The 19,704-nt window shown below is 43.8% G+C and overlaps 1 protein-coding gene and 1 long non-coding RNA gene across 2 annotated transcripts in view; one reads left to right on the forward strand and one right to left on the reverse strand.

Annotated features, from left to right (window-relative positions):
* Positions 1-19,704, reverse strand: part of LOC306941219 (uncharacterized protein) — a 165,351-nt gene that overhangs the window by 102,366 nt on the left and 43,281 nt on the right. The window lies entirely within an intron of this gene.
* LOC306940889 lies at positions 2,820-4,333 on the forward strand. The gene is made up of 3 exons (XR_013792068.1): positions 2,820-2,897; positions 2,983-3,086; positions 3,211-4,333. It is a non-coding gene; the product is annotated as an uncharacterized lncRNA (long non-coding RNA).

A 19,704-nucleotide genomic window follows, 5' to 3' on the forward strand; every position in this document is an offset into this window, starting at 1 on the left:
CCCGTCCTATTATATTGCGTTCACACCATAGAGTATTAAAAGGATAGAGACTGAACCGGAGCGACAGCCCCGCTCAATGTTAAAGCCCAGCTGCACAGGGTTTCCTTGTCATAACTCCACCGGTCCGCCTGCAGTCCCCGTTCTTACCACTAGGGCCGAGCGCCTCAACGTTGGAGAGCTTCACTGGGGGCTTGGTTCACACGGGCAGATGAAACGATGCAGTCTACCATTCATTGTCAATGGAAGCCAGCGACATGACGTTGCGTAGACCAAATGATGCATCTAGCTGCTCCAAATCAACTCTCAGCGCGTTTTTGCATCTGTCTGTCTGAAGTCACCAATAGAGAGGGGACACGATACCAAAGATAATAGATGCCTCATTGGCCGCTGCAGTTCGTTGGAGCCAGTGCCGCCGCTACCTATACGCGCAATACGCACTGCAAATAGGGCAACACACCGAGGGGGGCAATAAAATGTGCCAAAAAGTGCCAAGCCGACCCTCAAAATAACAAATTCCTCCGCGGCTTTGCCCTGCCTTGAGCACATACGCTCCAAAGCCGGAAAGGGCGTCTACGTTTATATGTCTGTGCACAAGACAGACCCACCCACCTGTATGAGGTCATAGAGAGGGGACACAGACCTGTATGATGTCACCGATGGTCTTCCTCAGTCGGAAATCCTGTGGTCCAGGAATCAACTCTTTCAGGTCCTGTCTGGTCAGCGACCTGATGTCAGTGTCACTGACGAAACCTGCCTCTAACACACACACACACACACACACACACACACACACACACACACACACACACACACACACACACACACACACACACACACACACACACAGGTGCCCTCAACATCATGACATGTGTCAGCTCGACTGTCAGGTGACCGTGACAGCAATTCATAACATGTATACAATTTTAAAAGATCATAAAAGTGAATGCAAGCCACAGATTTAATACTTCCACCGTCAGTCAGTCGTTATACTTACTTTGCAGAACAGCAGCTGCAGCCTTCGAAACCCCTCTTATTTCTCTCAACACTGACATTATTGTGACAGGTGTCACTCAAAATGAGTCACTGACAGACAGACAGCTCGGTAAAATAATGTGTGTCTGTTAAGTTTAACACGTATCGCGTACCGACTTGCTAAGATATGTAGGAAAAAGAAACCGAAACTGACTGAATCGCTCTCTCAGGTCCAAACGTCCCAAGTCAATAGCAGACCTACAAGCTCACTGGTACGTCGTACGCGACGCCCAGTGAGCTTGTAGTATAACAGTATAGGAGTGGCCTGCTGCTCTCAACCAACGCTCCCATTGGTTGTTTTCAGGATGATTGACGTGTCCCTCGCCCTATCCTGATCCACCACCAGCCGAGAGATAGGCTATGCCCCTTTAGTTAGCCTCGGTCCCAGCCTTACTCATCTGCCCTTTAGTAAACATGATTTAATTTATTTTATTTGAATTGATTCCAGGTTGACATAGTTTATGTTTTATTTTTTTGAGGGGCTTTTAGTGTGCGTGTAAACACGAACGTTATCCTAACACAAACATTAAATGCTATTGATTTTGAAAAGGTAGATGCACATCATGCACACCTCAAAAGATGGTGCGTATAGGGTAATAGAGCATATTAAAAAGGGTATCTTTGAAAAGAGTAAGTAAGTAAGTAAGTACATTTTATTTATAAAGCACCTTTCAAGACAAAGTCACAAGGTGCTGAACAGTGTACACAGAACAATCAACAAGTTAAAAACAAACAGGAAAACATAGCACGATAAAGTAAAAAATACAATAAAGAATTTAACAAAACCAATAAATAAGGCAAAAACACAAAAACATAGGCATGTAAAATTGAGGCAAAATCACAAAACATAGGCATGTAAAAATGAGTCAGGTAAGAACTACATGGGGAAAAATAAATACGGAATAAATGTGTCTTTAGCATTCTCTTAAAGCAGTCTACTGACTCTGCGTTTTTTAGCGGGAGGGGCAGGGCATTCCAAAGTGTAGGAGCAACCACTGTGAAAGCCTGGTCTCCTGTGTACCACGAATTTGCAAATACGGGCAGCAGGACGTTGTTTTGCTGAAAGCGAGCACTTCCAAACTCCAACACACTTTGACGTCCTTTAATAAATCAGATAGGACTTTTCTGTTTGGCTGTATGGGGGGGAGCAACTTATTACTTAAAACCTTTGATTCTAACATGTAAACAAAATGAAATAAGAAGGTTGCCTCTTATATCGAAAATTCTGGCATATTTTCATATAATGCTCAGATTAGGAGCCCAAATTTGGAGCTCTGGCTCATGGACATCCGACTTATTTTGGTATTGCCATTAACACCTGAATGCAGCCTGACTACTGACCAGTAATGTAAACCAACCAGAATCTCAACTGAGAATACAGGTTCTGTTTCAAGCCATGCAGTTCAAACCTGTCACCCTGCACTGTAGAGCCATTACATAGACTTCATAGACAAGCACTTACCTGTTGTTGTTCTGTAGCTGCTGATGCCCTTTTAGGATGACCAGAATCAAATCCAAACTGTTAATTTGAGGGACAGAAGTATTTGTGTGGAACCGGGGGGGCGGGGCGGCGTTAGCAACTTATTACTCAAATGCGTTGATGTCATATTCGACCATAGGCCTAATAATGCCTGTAATTTTATTATTAAACCCCTCTGATCTCACATTTGGTTTTAAATGCAAATTTTGGTCATGGGTATGTAGCCCCTAGAAGGAGGCAGAGGTAAAATGACATAATAAGTGACCAGAGTATTTAAAGCCTTTCTGAACAGGCAGGTAACAGGTCTGAAATCTGTGGGGCCTCACAACTTTGCTGGTAGCATGTTGTTGAGAGGGGGATGTTGAGTGCCAACCTGTCAATATTGGTAAGCCTGTTTGCTGGATGTATTGCATCTTTGCTTTTACTGCTATCTTGTATGGTCTACAATGATTATGTTTTTATATTGTCAGGACTGCAGTGGCACTTTTGGTGCTGTTATGTGGATGTTTACCGGTCCTGAATAGTTTGGGGAGTGGCCTCCCCAGTAATGTGTAGGCATGTAAAATGGATCAATGTGAGTAGGCTACTGTATGTGTGCAAAGCTGAACAAAAATGGGTTGATATATAATATATTCTGTTGTATTTGACCTGCAAGTGTATTGTCTAACATTGTGTAACCTATGATGTTGTTACCACAGCTACAGGTGGAGACTGGGGCCTTATCAGACGACGTCACACTGATAAGAAACAGTATGCGCGTGCGCATAAAGGCAGCAGAAGAACACCACCTCTCATAAGATGCAATGGAAAAGTTCTAACTGCACTCACGTGCACGTAAAAAATGCCCCATCAAACTTTCAGATGCTGTTTTTCTCCCAGTGTGGAGGAAGAATGATTCGGATTTTTATTGTGATCTCTCGCCCTTGAAATATATAATCCTTGGTTTCTGTTGTGTTTGAACAATTGATAGATAAATTCTGACATGTTGTTTACACGTCATGTCAAGTTGGCCACTCCATCATATTCTGTTGGTCAACTCAGATAGAACTTGGGCCCAGACCGTGTTCCATATAGGTCATATTTGGTCATCTTGCCCTTTTTATCATTTTACTCTTAGCCTACTGCCTGTTTACTCCGGGTTGTTCTCCTTATCCTATTTATGTCATGTCACCATCCACGTGCCTAATCATCTCAGCCCTATATTATCCTTTATATTATTATCATACTTATATTATGGGTTTCCGGACGCCAAGTTCAGATTCACTGTCTCTATTAGACTTTCCCCAGTCAAGTTAACTTGCCATACTGAGAGGTCTATTTTGATTTGAGACATGTATTTGACCTTGGTGCCTAGTGAGAAAGTAGATAGCAGGCCATTTCTCTCTGTCGAAGAGTTCACAGCTAGCAGGGAAAGAATGTTATCTTCAGGTTGCCATAGCAACGCCAGCCTCTGTGCTTTCCCGGTCTATGGCCATCAATGACGGAACCAAGGAAGATGTCACGATACCAGTCTCATCATCCATGTGTTGGTCCAATGAGTGCTCGACAACCAGCACCACCGTGGATATTGCGGAAATGAACTATCTATTCAGCCAATGAACGTTTATCAACAACTGACGTCAGATGCAGTATAAGCCAGGAAGATGCTGTGAAGAGGGGCAGTTCGGATCCATATTGGAACAATTGAATACTCTAAATTATAGTGATGTATTGTACTATTATTATTATTATCTGAACCATGTAGCACATTTTCTATGTAAATTGACTTTATTACCTACTAAAAATTACAGTTAAAACCTTAAACTTCCTCTCAGAACTTTATTTCGTCTGTCTCCAATTCGTTTTTAAGGTATCCTTCTATTTTTTTATGGTAGAGTGACTGTCATTCAAGATTTAAAGGGCTACTCACTCATTTTTAAGGTAAATACAGCACGGTATTTGGTCTCCCTGCTGGGTTATTGAAGATATATATATTTACAGTCCTTTCTAATTAGCATTACAGAATAGATATAATTTATTTTTATCCATTAATACGATCCTTGGGGTCGCCGGAATTTTATTTCCATCAACAATAATAGCAATTCAAAACACCTCAAAACCACACCTCCAGTCGCTGTCATAAGAACGGGAGGTGCGCTCATGATCACGGCAGCAGAGCCTATTTGTGCATGGCTGCACGCGCATAGATATATATAAACTCTAGATAGCTCACCCACGCTGTTGGCCAATGGAGAGCGACGTCGTTACGTGGCGGCCATCTTACCTCGGGACACATAACATTGTGTATATGGGGCATGTACTCTTAAATGACCATAACTTGCTCAATTTTCAACCGATTTTCAAACGGTTTGGTTTGTTATAAACGTCAGAGACGTCCGCATACGTATATGATTTTATACGACGTTCATATAAAAAACATAAATTAAGCTAGTGTTTATATATATATCTATGTGCACGCGCACCTGCAGTCCAAGTATAATTTATGCTTCGTCCTGCGATGGTGTCGCGCACGCAGACCTCTACGCTCACAACAGTCGCATCTGCGATGCGATGTGAGCTTGTATATCAGCTGTTCTCTGTGCGCAATACTGTTGGGCTTTGAAGTATAAATGTCTCCTAGGGTGCACCTCACTAGCCAACTCACAAGAGGAGGTTGACTGGACTGAAACCAGCGCTCCCCAAAACAACAGGTTTGGATATCTGTTGGGAATTGATTACATGAAACAGTCACCCGTGCGCCCAGTCCCAATGTTTGTAAACAAATAATTGGTCTATTCTGCCTGTGTAGCCATTGAGGAGACTGCCTGCATGTGTGTAGCCATTGAGAGTTATCTGGTAAAGCCATCATTGAGTCCCCTATGTTTAGTTATTGCCTGTGACATCTTATAGAAAGTATGATGGTGCATTATGATGTAATCTATATTATTCCTTGTGCTTTGTTTTGATTGCATAGTTGAACTGTGTGCTTTGTTTTTGAGGATCCATGATTGATGAATAAGTGGCACCCATATGGACCGCTGTTATTTGATTTGCTATGATTTGTATTTTTGTTTGGTAAGGTCAAGGTCAAGGTAAACGTTATTGTACACAATGGAAATTTGTCTTGGGCTTTCACCCCAGCTACAGCCACACATAAAACATCAATGACAAACAAAATACATTACAGAGGAAGACACAACATTACACAATTGCGCACATGATGTGGATAATCTAGCCTCACACAGTTACTGCTGTTTCAGAGCCTCGTTCAACATCTTAGTTGATGCTGGTACAAACGATTTCTTAAATCTGATGTACTTATAATAATAACTTTATTTATATAGCACCTTTCCAAAAACAAGTTTACAAAGTGCTTTACAGATAATAATACAAATATTACAATAAGAATAAAACAAAAGAAACACAATTAAAACATTTCATAAAAAGGCTGTGCAATAAAGGTGAGTTTTTAACCGCGATTTAAAAGAGGATACTGAGTTTGCCAGCCTGAGATCCTCAGGTAGTGAGTTCCACAGCCGAGGGGCCACGTTGGTTCTTTGTATCTTCTCCCAGAGGGCAGAAGTACAAACTCGCCATTTAAAAATGGGTAACATGTTCATGGTAACCATTCTCCCCATTTCAAGTTCAACCTCTTAACACTTTTCATGTTATATGCAAATAAAGTAATCTGTTAATCTTTTTGTACTAAATAAACTTATTTGCTATTTTGTACCCTATATGCTCTGGTCCAGTCTCAAATATGTATTGGCTGGGTTACAGGTAGTATGGCTGACTTGGTACCGTAGCCTAGGGGATATTTATCATGTTATTTTAACAGACTTAATAGTAGGTTACATTTTGCAGGAAAGAGGCAATGAGAGCTTTACAACAGAAAGCCAACTATTAGGGGACTATATGGCATTTGAACACTGCTAGTCACAATGTGGGACATGGTCTCAATTTGTGGGATGCCTGAAAAGTCCTGGCAATGAGGGACTGTCCCACGCAAAGGGGGACATCTGGGTCCCTGCTTCATCTCTCTCAGCTAAGGGGTCCCTGCTTCATCTCTCTCAGCTAAGGGGTCCCTGCTTCATCTCTCTCAGCTAAGGGGTCCCTGTTTCATCTCTCTCAGCCAAGGGGTCCCTGCTTCATCTCTCTCAGCTAAGGGGTCCCTGCTTCATCTCTCTCTCAGCTAAGGGGTCCCTGCTTCATCTCTCTCAGCTAAGGGGTCCCTGCTTCATCTCTCTCTCAGCTAAGGGGTCCCTGCTTCATCTCTCTCTCAGCTAAGGGGTCCCTGTTTCATCTCTAAGGGGGCCCTGCTTCATCTCTCTCTCAGCTAAGGGGTCCCTGCTTCATCTCTCTCAGCTAAGGGGTCAATGCTTCATCTCTCTTCATCTCTTTTTGATGAATTGAACAAGGTGGACCCTCTTGTAAACAAGTGTAATGCTTAATTGGGTCGTCCACTCACAGTTAACAGTCTTTGTATTGAGTTTGTGCTTGAAATGTACTGTAATTCTGCAAACTGTTAATAAATATTTAAATCAATCAATCAATCTCAGCTAACTGGGGTTAGTGGCCTGAAAAACGCTGAATACCCCTGAATATGGTTTGGGTGTGTTGCTGATGCCATCTCCTGGTCAGAAGTGAGAACTGGGTTTCTAACAATTTCTTCAGTAGGTACTTCTTGGTATTTGCTATTTGGTACCTTTATCACTTTTAGAATTTAAACATCTTTGTAGTTAACACACTGCTTCCTGCTAATGAACAAAATGAAATACTACTACTACTACTACTACTACTACTACTACTACTCTCTCAGCTAAGGGGTCCCTTCTTCATCTCTCAGCTAAGGGGTCCCTGCTTCATCTCTCTCAGCCAAGGGGTCCCTGTTTCATCTCGCTCAGCCAAGGGGTCCCTGTTTCATCTCTCTCAGCCAAGGGGTCCCTCCATCTTTCTCAGCTAAGGGGTCCCTGCTTCATCTCTCTCTCAGCTAAGGGGTCCCTGCTTCATCTCTCTCAGCTAAGGGGTCCCTGCTTCATCTCTCTCAGCTAAGGTAGAGAAAATCCTGATTGGCGACTACAATACAGACATGCAACGAAAGGAAGCACCTGTGTTTAAGTCATTCAGTAAGTTCTGTGATCTACATAGTGTCAGTCAGCTAATTACCCAACCCACTAGAGTGTGTGATTCTACTCAAACTGTCATTGATCTCATTCTGTCCTCGGACAAATCCAGAATCTCCAAGAAAGGGGTTATTGTATGTGGGCTTAGTGATCATTTTATGATATTCTGTACCCGCAAAATACAAAAACTTAAGACCGGCTGCCACAAAACAGTCATATCAAGGGACCTCAAAACCTACTCTAGTGAGGTCTTTAACCAAGTATTGGAGAGTCTGGATTGGTCCGATGAGCTTAAAAGCACACATGTCGAAGAAGCTTGGCTTGGCTTCAAAACCAAATTTATATCAGTACTGAACAACATGGCTCCTTTGAGAACCACCAGGGGCAAAACCCGCTCGGAACCATGGATGAATTCGGACATACTGGCTGCAATGAAAGCCAGAGACAAAAAATGCTCTGAAGTTCTAAAATGCAAGTCAAAGCTAGCCAAGCGCTTCGACAGTGTTCGCCAAGCTCGTTTGAACAACCTAAATACACAACGAATCAAACTACGAAACAGTGTAACTGCCATGACCAAATCAGCTAAAAGTAACTTCATTAATGATAAAGCTGAGGAAAACAAAAACAATCCTCATGAGCTCTGGAAGCTACTAAACAATCAACTAAGCTATGGTCAGAAACTAAAAACCAGATTTTCGAACATAAACATCAAATCTGACAACACTCTCATCACTGACAACCTTGATGTGGCCAACTACTTGAATATCTTCTTTACAAACATATCAACAACTCTGGTTAACAAACTGCCCTCCCACTCTGGGCTCTTTGGTGTAGAGCACATTACAACCTTCTACAAAAACCTAGGTGTTTGTAAAGACGATTTTAAACTAGTTATGGTAACAACTGATGAGGTAATTAAGAAACTGAGTGCCCTCCAACCCCACAAGGCCACAGGACATGACAACATTCCCTCCAAATTTCTCAGAGACTCAGCCATCTCTATAGCTCCAATCATCACCCACATAGTAAACCTCTCCATCAAACAGGGACAGGTCCCCCAAGATTTCAAACTGGCCAAAGTAACCCCCTTGCACAAGAAAGGGAGTAAATTAGACCCCGGCAACTACCGCCCTATTTCTATTCTTAGTTCCATCTCGAAAGTGATGGAAAAAATAGTCTATGAACAGGTTGAAAAGTATCTTGCCACTAATAAATTATTGTACGAGTTCCAATCTGGCTTCAGAACATCCCACTCCACTGACACATGCCTCCTCTATTTGAGCGACCACATCAAACAAGAGGTGGACGCTGGCAAATACTGCGGCATGGTCATGCTGGACCTCCAAAAGGCTTTTGACACCGTGAACCACTCCATACTGGTTAACAAGCTAAAAGCAATTGGTTTCGATAGCACATCAGTGAGCTGGATGCAATCCTACCTGGAGGGGAGAGAACAGATGGTGGAAGTGAACGGAACACTGTCCCCCCCCCTCCCAGTGAGCTGTGGCGTTCCACAAGGAAGCATACTAGGGCCTCTACTGTTCCTAATATATGTAAACGACATGACTTCAGCCTGTGACTGCAACTTGTTCCTGTTCGCAGATGACTCAGCACTGCTGGTCTCGGACAGGGACAAACTGCAGGTTGAAAATGCCCTCAGCTCTGAACTCGGTAGAATCTGCACCTGGCTCGCTGATAACAAACTATCTTTACACCTGGGAAAAACTGAATCCATTCTCTTTGGCTCTATTAGTAATCTCAGCAAGGCAAATGGCTTCTTGGTTAGAGTGGGTGACAATGTTATCACACGTAAAGATGAAATTACCTACCTAGGTTCCATCCTGGAGGCTAATCTTTCCGGTGATAAAATGGCCACCAACGTAATCAAAAAAGTCAACCATAGAACAAGATTCCTCTACAGGATCTCCTCACTGGTCAACAAAAACACCTTGAAGACCTTAACAGGAGCCCTTGTACAGGGTTTCTTTGACTATGCATGCACCTCCTGGTACCACAGCACCTCAAAGGCCCTTAAAACCAGGCTCCAGACTTCCCAAAACAAACTGGTCAGGCTCCTACTTGATCTAGCCCCCCGAACCCACCTCACCCCTGCCCACTTCGACAGGCTGGAATGGCTTAGGGTCGACGACAGAGTACAGCATCTTGCAATGGGTCTGGTCCACAAGATTCGATACACCACCAAGATACCCATGTACCTGTCTAGATACTTCCTTAATGTTAACGAAGTCCACACCCACAACACCAGAGGGAGTGCAACGAACCATGTACAACCCAGATTCGGCACAAACAAGGGACTAAATTCTTTTCGCTCCTATGCCACTAAAATGTGGAACGCCCTACCAACTGTCATTAAGACATGCGAATCCCTTGACTCTTTCAAAACCGCTCTCAAAGGGCACCTACGGACGGCTGCAATTCGAAACTGGCCCCTGTAAAATCGGAATCCCTCAAACACGAACGCAATGACAACACAAGAGACGGTCGCGGCCACACAGCCAACTCAAGGTATGGCCACTGAGCCAACTTGGGGACCCAACGCAAGGACAACACAAGAGATGGTCACGGCCACACAGCCAACTCAAGGTACGGCCACGGAGCCGACTTGGGGACCCAACGCAGCTCCTCCAAGGAAAACAAACAATTTAACGGAGCTGAACGTGAATCCCCCCCACCGCCCACCCCTTTTTTTCCCCTCACTGTATATGTTTCTTTTCCCTTTTTACCTCCTTTTTGATGAATTCTTTTTTGATGAATTCCTGTTCTGTCTATAGAAGTGTCTATTTGTACGTCTCTAAATGTTTTGATGATTTGAACATGGTGGACCCTGTTGGAAACAAGTGTAATGCTTAATTGGGTCGTCCACTCACAGTTAACAGCCTTTGTATTGAGTTTGTGCTTGAAATGTACTGTAATTCTGCAAACTGTTAATAAATTCTTCAATCAATCAATCAATCAAGGGTTCCCTAGCTGCTTCATCTCTCTCAGCTAAGGGTTCCCTAGCTGCTTCATCTCTCTCTCAGCTAAGGGGTCAATGCTTCATCCCTCAGCTAACTGGGGTTAGTGGCCTGAAAAACGCTGAATACCCCTGAATATGGTTTGGGTGTGTTGCTGCTGCCATCTCCTGGTCAGAGGTGAGAACTGGGTTTCTAACAATTTCCTCAGTAGGTACTTCTTGGTATTTGCTATTTAATAATAATAATAATAATAATAATACTTTATTTGTATAGCACCTTTCATGACATGAAATGCAGGTCAAAGTGCTTTACAGAGCAATGAAGAGAGAAAAAAAGAAAAGAAAAGCAAGGCATAAACATTAAAAAACAAGAGCAGTAATGCAATACAGTGAGGACATGAATAACAAAATAAATTAAAAAACAAATCAATTAAAAGCAAGGGTGTAGAAGTGGGTCTTGAGCTGTGCTTTAAAAATGTCTACAGAGGCTGCCTGTCGAAGGTACAGTGGGAGTTTGTTCCACGCCGTCGGCCCGTAGAAGCAAAAAGCTGCTTCCCCGTATTTTGTAGTTGTTATTTTTTTAGGCCAAGCGAGCAGGCCAGCAGTGGAAGACCTTAGGGGGCGGTTTGGGACATATTTAGGCAGGCAGTCATGTAGGTAGGAAGGTGCGAGACCATTTAGAGCTTTATAAACAAGTAAAATAATTTTAAAATCAATCCTAAAAGCAACCGGAAGCCAGTGCAATGAAGCCAAAACTGGAGTAATATGTTCTCTCATCTTAGTTCTAGTTAAAACTCTGGCTGCTGCATTTTGGACAAGTTGTAACCTGTCAGTTGTTTTCTGGCGTGGATTAGCGTTTTTGCATCGTCCAATGACAAATAGGCTCTGATTCGTGCAATATTTCTAAGATGAAAAAAGGCGATCTTGGTAACATGATTAATGTGTGAATTCAAATTCAATTCAGAATCAATAATGACCCCCAAGTTATTTACTGTACTGTTACTTTCTACAGTCAGGTTGCCAAGTCTGCTTATTATTGATTCTTTCTGCTCACTAGATCCGATTATGAGAACTTCTGTCTTATCCTCATTTAGCTTGAGAAAGTTCTCACTCATCCAGCATTTGATGCTAGACAGACAGGTCAACAGCGGGTCTAAAGCACAGGGATCATCTGGAGCTACAGAAATATATAGTTGGGTATCATCAGCATAGAAATGAAAATTGACTCCGTGGTTGGTAATGAGTTCTCCCAATGGCAGTATGTACAGGGAGAATAACAGAGGACCAATAATCGAGCCCTGTGGAATACCAGAACCGATGTTGTGTTTGTCTGAGTCAAACTCAGCTAGATTGACAAAATAGCTTCTGTTTGATAGGTAGGAGGAAAACCAGGACAGAGCCGTGCCAGACAGGCCTATCCAGTGATTGTAGAGAGCTGTTTACAATTTTTAGGATATCTCCAATCACACTGTCTAAAACATCTTTGAGAAAGGTGGTGGGAATTGTATCCAATGAACAGGAGGATGATGTCATCTGTGATATGGTTTTTCTTTCTTTTCTTACTTTCTTTCTTTTACTACTACTACTACACCAATACATTCTAAAAGTGAGTCAATACATCATCATCTGATAGAGCTACTCGAGCCCACACTGTTTCTTCAGTAAAGTATTTTTGATATACAGGTTTAATGTTTGTTCTTTGTTCAATTTTTGTTTTGACAATGAAGGGAAAACTTACGTCATTTGTCCCTAACAAAAGCATTAAATGGCATGCCATTAACAATAAAGATAATTTAATGTTTGTGTTGGCACCGTTTGTTTTAAATGACCATTACATCACATCTTTCTAGTTATTGAGCCCCTCCTATGCCTGGCTTTGAGTGTTTGTGTAAACATAAACATTGAAGACAAAAGTGAGGACGCAAATTGTGATTGGCCGGTGTCGACATGGTGAACTCATGGATAAGTGAAGGTCCGGGCGCACACAGGAATTTATGGGATGGTAAACAGGAGAGGAACTGCAATGGCCAGTCTCTGCCGAAGGATCAAGGGCCGGTTACCTCCCAGCCTCCTGCCCGTCTTCGTGAGAGACCAGGGTATCACCCAGTACATGATGTAATCTTCCCCACGCAGCGAAGGGAACGAAACAACAATAGCGGTCCCCGACAGGCGGGTTTCAATCCATATCAGAATCGTAATTCCCGGCCTACAACGAAATGGGCTATGGTGTGTTTTCAACAACAACTCTGGAGGAGGTACAGCAGGTCAGAGGACAAGATTTCAGGAAGATACGGCCGAGGTTACACCAGGGGTCGAGGCCAGGACGGACCCACTGCGAGGCCCTACCACCGTCAAGGGATCTTTTGAAGACAAAGGTGCCAGAGTCCGGGGGTGAAGATAAATCTGCTAAGACATCTGCACCATCTGCTGATAAAAACATCTGCTGATAAAGAAGAGTCCAAATCGGGAAGATGGCGGTTTAGTGGTGATTGATGTCATTAGTGTGATGAGATCATTGGTGTTGTTCGCCAAACTGTTTTTGTTTAAATCTATTGTAAAGTTTATATGGTCAAGTTTGTATGGTTACTACGAGAAGATATTTTATACCCCATAGGATAAAAGGGAAAGAAACAGCAGACTTGCATGTTGTCCTCCATATTAGGAGATAGTAAACTGTTTGGCTGACCTATTGTGACCTCCCCTGGTTTCCCAAAGTCTCTAGGAGAGATTTACAACCCCACCCCTAGTTTCACCCCATGTCAGCTGATGTGGCAGACACTATGAGTTTATTTTATTGTGTTTTGATTTTGTTTTCGCCTCTGAAACTGATAATATGATTAGTAACTAGTTTGTTTGTAATGGTTTACAAGTTGAATTGTAAAAGGGATGTTTGTTTTTGCCTCCCTATTAACTAAGTAGAAGTTTGATTCCAGGTTGCTCATGTTTTTATATGACTTTATATATGATTTTATATGTGGTGTAAGCCTAAACATGTTAACAAGTTTTAATATAGAATAGGGATGTTATTTTAGCCTCCCTAGATCCTTAGAAACAGTATTGTTTTAATTAGTTTTTAATGCTAAAATCTAATGTTTGTAGGAAGTGTGTTTGTAGATGACATGGTAAAGGGTCCTTAGTTGATAAGTAAAGGCCCATAAATAATTAGGCGTTGGCATAAGAATGTGTGTCTGTTTTCCCCTCACTAAGCCATAGTGAGTTATTTGGCGCCAGGCGTCTTCAAAAATATCAAAGCATGGTAAAAACTAAAAACAAAGGTTACCTCCCCCTCAACAACATACAGTATAAAACCCCACAGAGCAGAGGTACGTGGTTCGCAGTCTTCAGACCAGAGGGGAGAGGAGAGGTACCAAGACCTGAGGATGTTCTTAGCCTTTCAAAGAAAGTAGATAGCCCAGTTTAGTTATTACTTCTATCTACCGTATATCTCCAGTTTTTTTCTAAACAATCTCTTTTTTATTGATTATATCATTTTTGTATGCAACTACAAGTTTATAATAAATCTTCACACTTTTGGAAAATCAACGCCCTGGTCTTGTATCCGTCTATTTTGGTGAGTAACCTGTGTAATAATATTGAATGTATTGTATGTATGTTTGCAGGGTATAATCATGCACTTTTGGGTGATCGATATGTCAGTTGCCTCAATTGCCACGCACGGTCAGGACAAAGAGAAGAAATCTACTATAGTCTGCTTTTCCTCTCAACTCATGTCACATGCGAGGCGTTTGTGACCTCTGTGTTCAACGACCAGGGCTCCTCAGGCGAGCCACTGAGGGTGTCCGTCATAGCAGAGGCCGCTCTATCCTTTAGGCGAGACGCTGGAGGGATAGTGCGGTGCTCTCTCCGTCAGCAGTTCAATAGATACCCAGGTCTTACAGGCGAGTCGCTGTAGGGTCCTGGGGTCTGACTGACTGATTTCACCGACCAGCCGCTACGCCACTCACTGGATCCTCCAGTGACGTGGTGGGAACAGTTAAGGAACAAACAGTACACAGAGATTTGCATCTCACAACCGTTCGGCTGCACTACACAAGGCAGAAGGAATGGAAGGACAACTTGAACCCTGTATATATGAGGTCCGATATTCCTGAAAGGCTCAGCCTGTCAACATGGCCAGGGGGCGGCTCTGCTCTCTATGCGAGTCGTATAGAGGGGGGGAGTGGTGCTCTCTGACCCAGCAGTACAGTACTTTTCCCAGGCCTTACATGCGAGCCGCAGTATTGCCCTGGGATCTGACTTCACCATAAAATATACCTGGAACCTGGAACAATTCAACTCAACTCAACTGCACCGTACTATAACAGACAGAAGGAGTGACCGACCGAACTTGAACCTGCAAAAGGGGGACAGATTATTCCTGGTACACTCAGACTGTCAACATGGCGTCCCTGGTTTTTTTTGGAGTGTGGTGGCGCGTTGCACGCGTTTATCCTCAGAACCGAACCGCTGGTCTTTGGGAACAAGCATGGAAAAGATGACAGGTGTCAAACAGACCCTGGAACGCAAGCCCACAACAAGAGGTTCATGGAGCATGAATATCCCAGCATTACAATGTAACAAAAGGGACATAAAGGATATTTGCTCTCAAAGTACACGTGAAAAGGATATCGACTCTGGATGCTGATTTGCGTTTTGGGAAAGAAGGACGGATTTGCGCTTGGGAAGGAAAAAAAAGAAGAGACGGATTTGCACTTGGAAAATAAAAGAGACGGATACGCACACGCACACTGGTGTGTGCATGGCGTGGCGAGAGGCCTATTGCACAATGCTGCGTGTGGTGATTGATGTGTGCCAGGAGGCGCACTCATTTCAACCGGAGCAACTCGCGCAACAGCGTTGGTTGGGTGAACGGGAACACATAAACAATGGGTTGATTAACTAATCACAACAGGGGAACGTGGAACGTGCAAAACCCCAAGTTGATACACAGGTTTTGGAACGAGTGGACACTGGGATGAGTGTGGAACATGTTGTGCACTGCAGGAAGGGTGAAGAGCCCCAAAGCCTGGGACGCTCACACCACACTTGCCCTATCATCCAACCATTTAAGGAGCGCGGCTCAGTGTGGTGAAAGATAAAGATACACCCTAAATATAAATGTAAGATTTAAAGCAGGGATGGTGCTTTCTCCCGGGTTCCTGATTCCTGGCACAGGCAGGAGGGAGAAATGTTAGTTACCAAACCTGTTAGTCTCCCTACACCACTTAGTGTGGGGTGGCTTAAGATTATTATTATTATTATTATTATTATTGGTGCACAGACTGATCCACCTCCCTCCTGTTGTTGTTTTTTTCTTTTCCCCTTTAACTAACTAACCCTCTACCTAACTGACTAACAGGAGGTGTGATCGCCAAAACTGAGTTTAACTGTTTATTATCACAGACAGAAAACTCAAGAGATAGTTACACTATACTATAATTAAATAATATATGATTATCATTATCATTAGGCACACTTATAGTGTTTTGCTCATATAGGATTGAAGTGTGATTTCTATTTCTGCGTCATGGCCAGTTCCCACTTGGAGACGCGGTCTCAATGGTTTTTTTTACTGGTTAATAAGAAATAAAATCATATTTAGAGTTAGCCTTTATTCACCTAATAGTATGAAACAGGGTTCCTTTGCACAAGGAGCGGTCCAGTGGAAACGGCGATCCAGGAGGATGGTCACTGTTGGAACCTGTGGATTACCAGGGTGAACGATGTTTGTCATTATGAAATGGAATTTTATAATGATATTGGTGTGAGATACGATAAAGAGCGATTTCTGTTGATATCTGCAAGGCCAGAAGTCAACAACAACAACACAGTCCTTGCTGGTGGAGCGGGGTCGTGACCCCCTCCCTCCAGCCGCTCGCTGTCTGTTCGCTGCGGGAGAGACAGTGGAAGTTCTGTGACTGTGTTATAAGAACACCTACGCCTACGTGAATGTTGTAACAGTTTACTCGATCCATTCATAAAGTCGTGAAACCGTGCCTTGGATGCATGAAGGCGGGCACATATAGGAGTATGTCGCATGTGGAGCTGCGACATGCATATGTGCCACAAACATACGGTGAAGGACGAGAGGTGACAAGGAATATTATAGGTGTTTATATCGGATGTATTGTCACATGTGGATCTGTGACATGCATATGTTTGAACTTTGTTTGTCACGTGTGGAGCCGTGACATGCATAGGTGTCGGAAACGCTAGGAGCCTCCGCCCCGCGGAGTGATTTCAAAATGGGCAGTGGGACAGAAGATCGAGTCATGTCGCGCCATGGAGATCTGGAAATTGTCCCAGTTCCTTTTGATTTTTTAAGTGGATTGTTTGATTTTTTGTATACCTTTTTATGACACTGGAATGACAACCTGCCTGCGTTGCCATGACGACCAGTCTACTCCCTGTCAGAAATAGGATGTATGTCGCATGTGGACCTGTGACATGGATATGTATGAACACGTGAGCCTGCATGGTGAATAAGGGGACCTGTGCATGTATGCACAAAGTCATGCAGGCATGTAAACGGCTCTTGGGCGAGCAAACGAACAATGGCTAGATCAGATGATCATGGGACGGAGAGTCCCTGTAGCCTGTATTCAATGTTGTGGAGCACCAACGTTAAAGGATGCATGCAGTGACAGGGGGTGGCCCAGGGCCCAACTCTGTTGGTGTGTGTGAGATGGACCAGTGCAGTGCATCATCGCAGGTGGTGGTTGCGTTTCCCACAGGGGTGACTGGTCACCAACAAAGGAAAGAGATAAGGAACCTATTGGAGCAACACCAAAAGTGTCTTATGGCTGCTGTGGAACACAAGGCTGTCTAGGCCATGGGATTTTGGGAGTTGACCTCGTTTGAGATAACATGTGACCCCTGACCTAGTGGAGGCAGGCTAGGGGTCCCAGAAGATGGATGCAGGGAGCTAGTATACTGGCGTGTCACAGTGAGGAGATCAGTAGCAGCATTGCTCCTTAAAGACCAACCTGTGATGTTTCAACAACTCCTTGCCTTTGAGATTGGATTGGACAACATCCAAACTTCATTAATTCGACCCTCTCCAGCCCTCAGGTGGCCGTAGGAACAGGGCCGAGATGGAGGGAGGAATTTGACTGTCACTACTATATGGCATATATTCAACTATTTTTCTTTTTCACATTTAGGTTGATTGACCGGCTCCAGTAGTGTTTACTGCCCTGAAGGATTTCTGGACAGCTGTCAACTGTCAACCACAGAGGAAAACGAAAATGAATGCGTTCGGTGTTTCTACCCCGACAATTAACTGGTATTCATATGACCTACCGGGAGAGTGGAGGAGATTCAAGCAACATGCTGAGTTAATGTTCTCGGGCCCACTTAAAAGGAGAGCAGAAGAGGAGAAATGCAGTTTCCTGTTGCTTTGGGTGGGGGACAAAGGACGAGATATCCTCAACACATGGACTCTATCGGAGGATGAAGCTAAGGTGTTATCTACATACTACGAGAGATTTGCTGACTATTTCGCTCCGAAAGCTAACCCTATACTTGCCAGGTATAGATTCCATGAGAGGAAGCAGGGCAGCGATGAGTCAGTCGCTCACTTTGTGACTGCGCTCAAGCAGTTAGTCGACGACTGTAACTACACGAACTGTGAGGAAATGGTCAGGGACCATATTGTATTTGCTACCAACTCACATGGAGGGCGTGAAAAGTTGCTCAGCCATGGGCCAGAGCTCACGCTGGAAAAAGCTATCGTTATAGCCCGCTCACATGAGATATCACAATGGCAGCTGACGGCTGCACTGTACGGAGAGATCCAAGATGAGGGGTCTATTGTGCGGGCCGGCCAGGAAACTGTAGGTACTCCCGGGCAGGATATAGGGGAGAGTTTGGCTATGGAATTGGCTTCCCGAGTAACTACAGGAGAGATAACGTTAACCAGGGCAGCGTATACCCTGTTGGGTCGAACGAGCTGTGACAGACATACTTTGATGTTGGAAAAGCTGTTTAATAAAGTGCCAGGTGGGATGGAGTTGGCTGCCGCCGTAAGTTATCGGACGGCTGAAGAACTGATAATTAATCTAAAAATCTATGATGCAAGATCAATCTTAATCAAGGAAAAGAGGCAGCGTGGTGTGGGACAGGGTCAAAACAGGCCAGGCCTAGCTACCACTAAACCCTCTCAGTCTCGACTAAGGCCCAACGCCCCATCAAAGGTGTATCAAGGTCAAACTGGACAGTCAATAAAAAAGGAAGGTGATCCGAGAAGGGCGGCTCACGCCACAGTTCAGTCCAAAGTGTCCAACACAAAACAACCCACACGCGCCCCCCCGCAAGTGGATGACGAGACATGGAAGAGTATGTCTCGCGAGGAGAGGACAGCAGTAATAGTGGCGCGGGGACGCTGGAGGGAAACACATCCAGCCAAGACGGCAACTCAGAACAGCTCAAATACCCAAGACGAACCCACCGCATAAGTACACATGGGAAATTCCCGAATGCAAAACCTAATGCCACATACAATTCTATGATGTGGAAGGATGGGAACTAAGCCCTCAATAATCGTCTCAAAATGGCTGTGATGACACAAAGGCCTACTAATAATAGAATGATAGAATCTGGACCATTTTGATTGAGATGGAAATACAACTTTGATGACAAGTTCAGGGCATATGATGGCCTGAAAACAATGGACCAGTAGGAGGTCCAGCTACGTACAACTATGTACAACAACTATGTATAAGAATAACTACACCTGTATAATGAATAATGATTGCTGATCATCCACATTAACCACCTCTGTGTCTTTCATTCCATTAAGGCTCCTGAAATCCAAGTAGCGCTGGGGGATGGCAGCTGGGAGTGATGAGGAGAGACGCAAGACAGGAGGGAAAAGGAGGAAAAGACAGCAGGATGACATGACAACGGAGGGATTACCCAAGGAGAAACAAGGCCCGCTGCTGGTTGTATTCTCGAAGTGTTGGAAGCAGTGGAAACTGAAACTATCAGCATCAGAAAAAAACAGATCTGAGACACAAACACAGGAAAAACAAGTTGACAGGGATCTGGAAACCAATCCCTTAAGGAAGAGGAAACACAGTAGACAAGTGACTATTGTGGATAACAAACGATCCAAA

Source organism: Electrona antarctica (genome assembly GCF_951216825.1).
Source record: "Electrona antarctica genome assembly, chromosome: 17".
Taxonomy (NCBI): domain Eukaryota; kingdom Metazoa; phylum Chordata; class Actinopteri; order Myctophiformes; family Myctophidae; genus Electrona; species Electrona antarctica.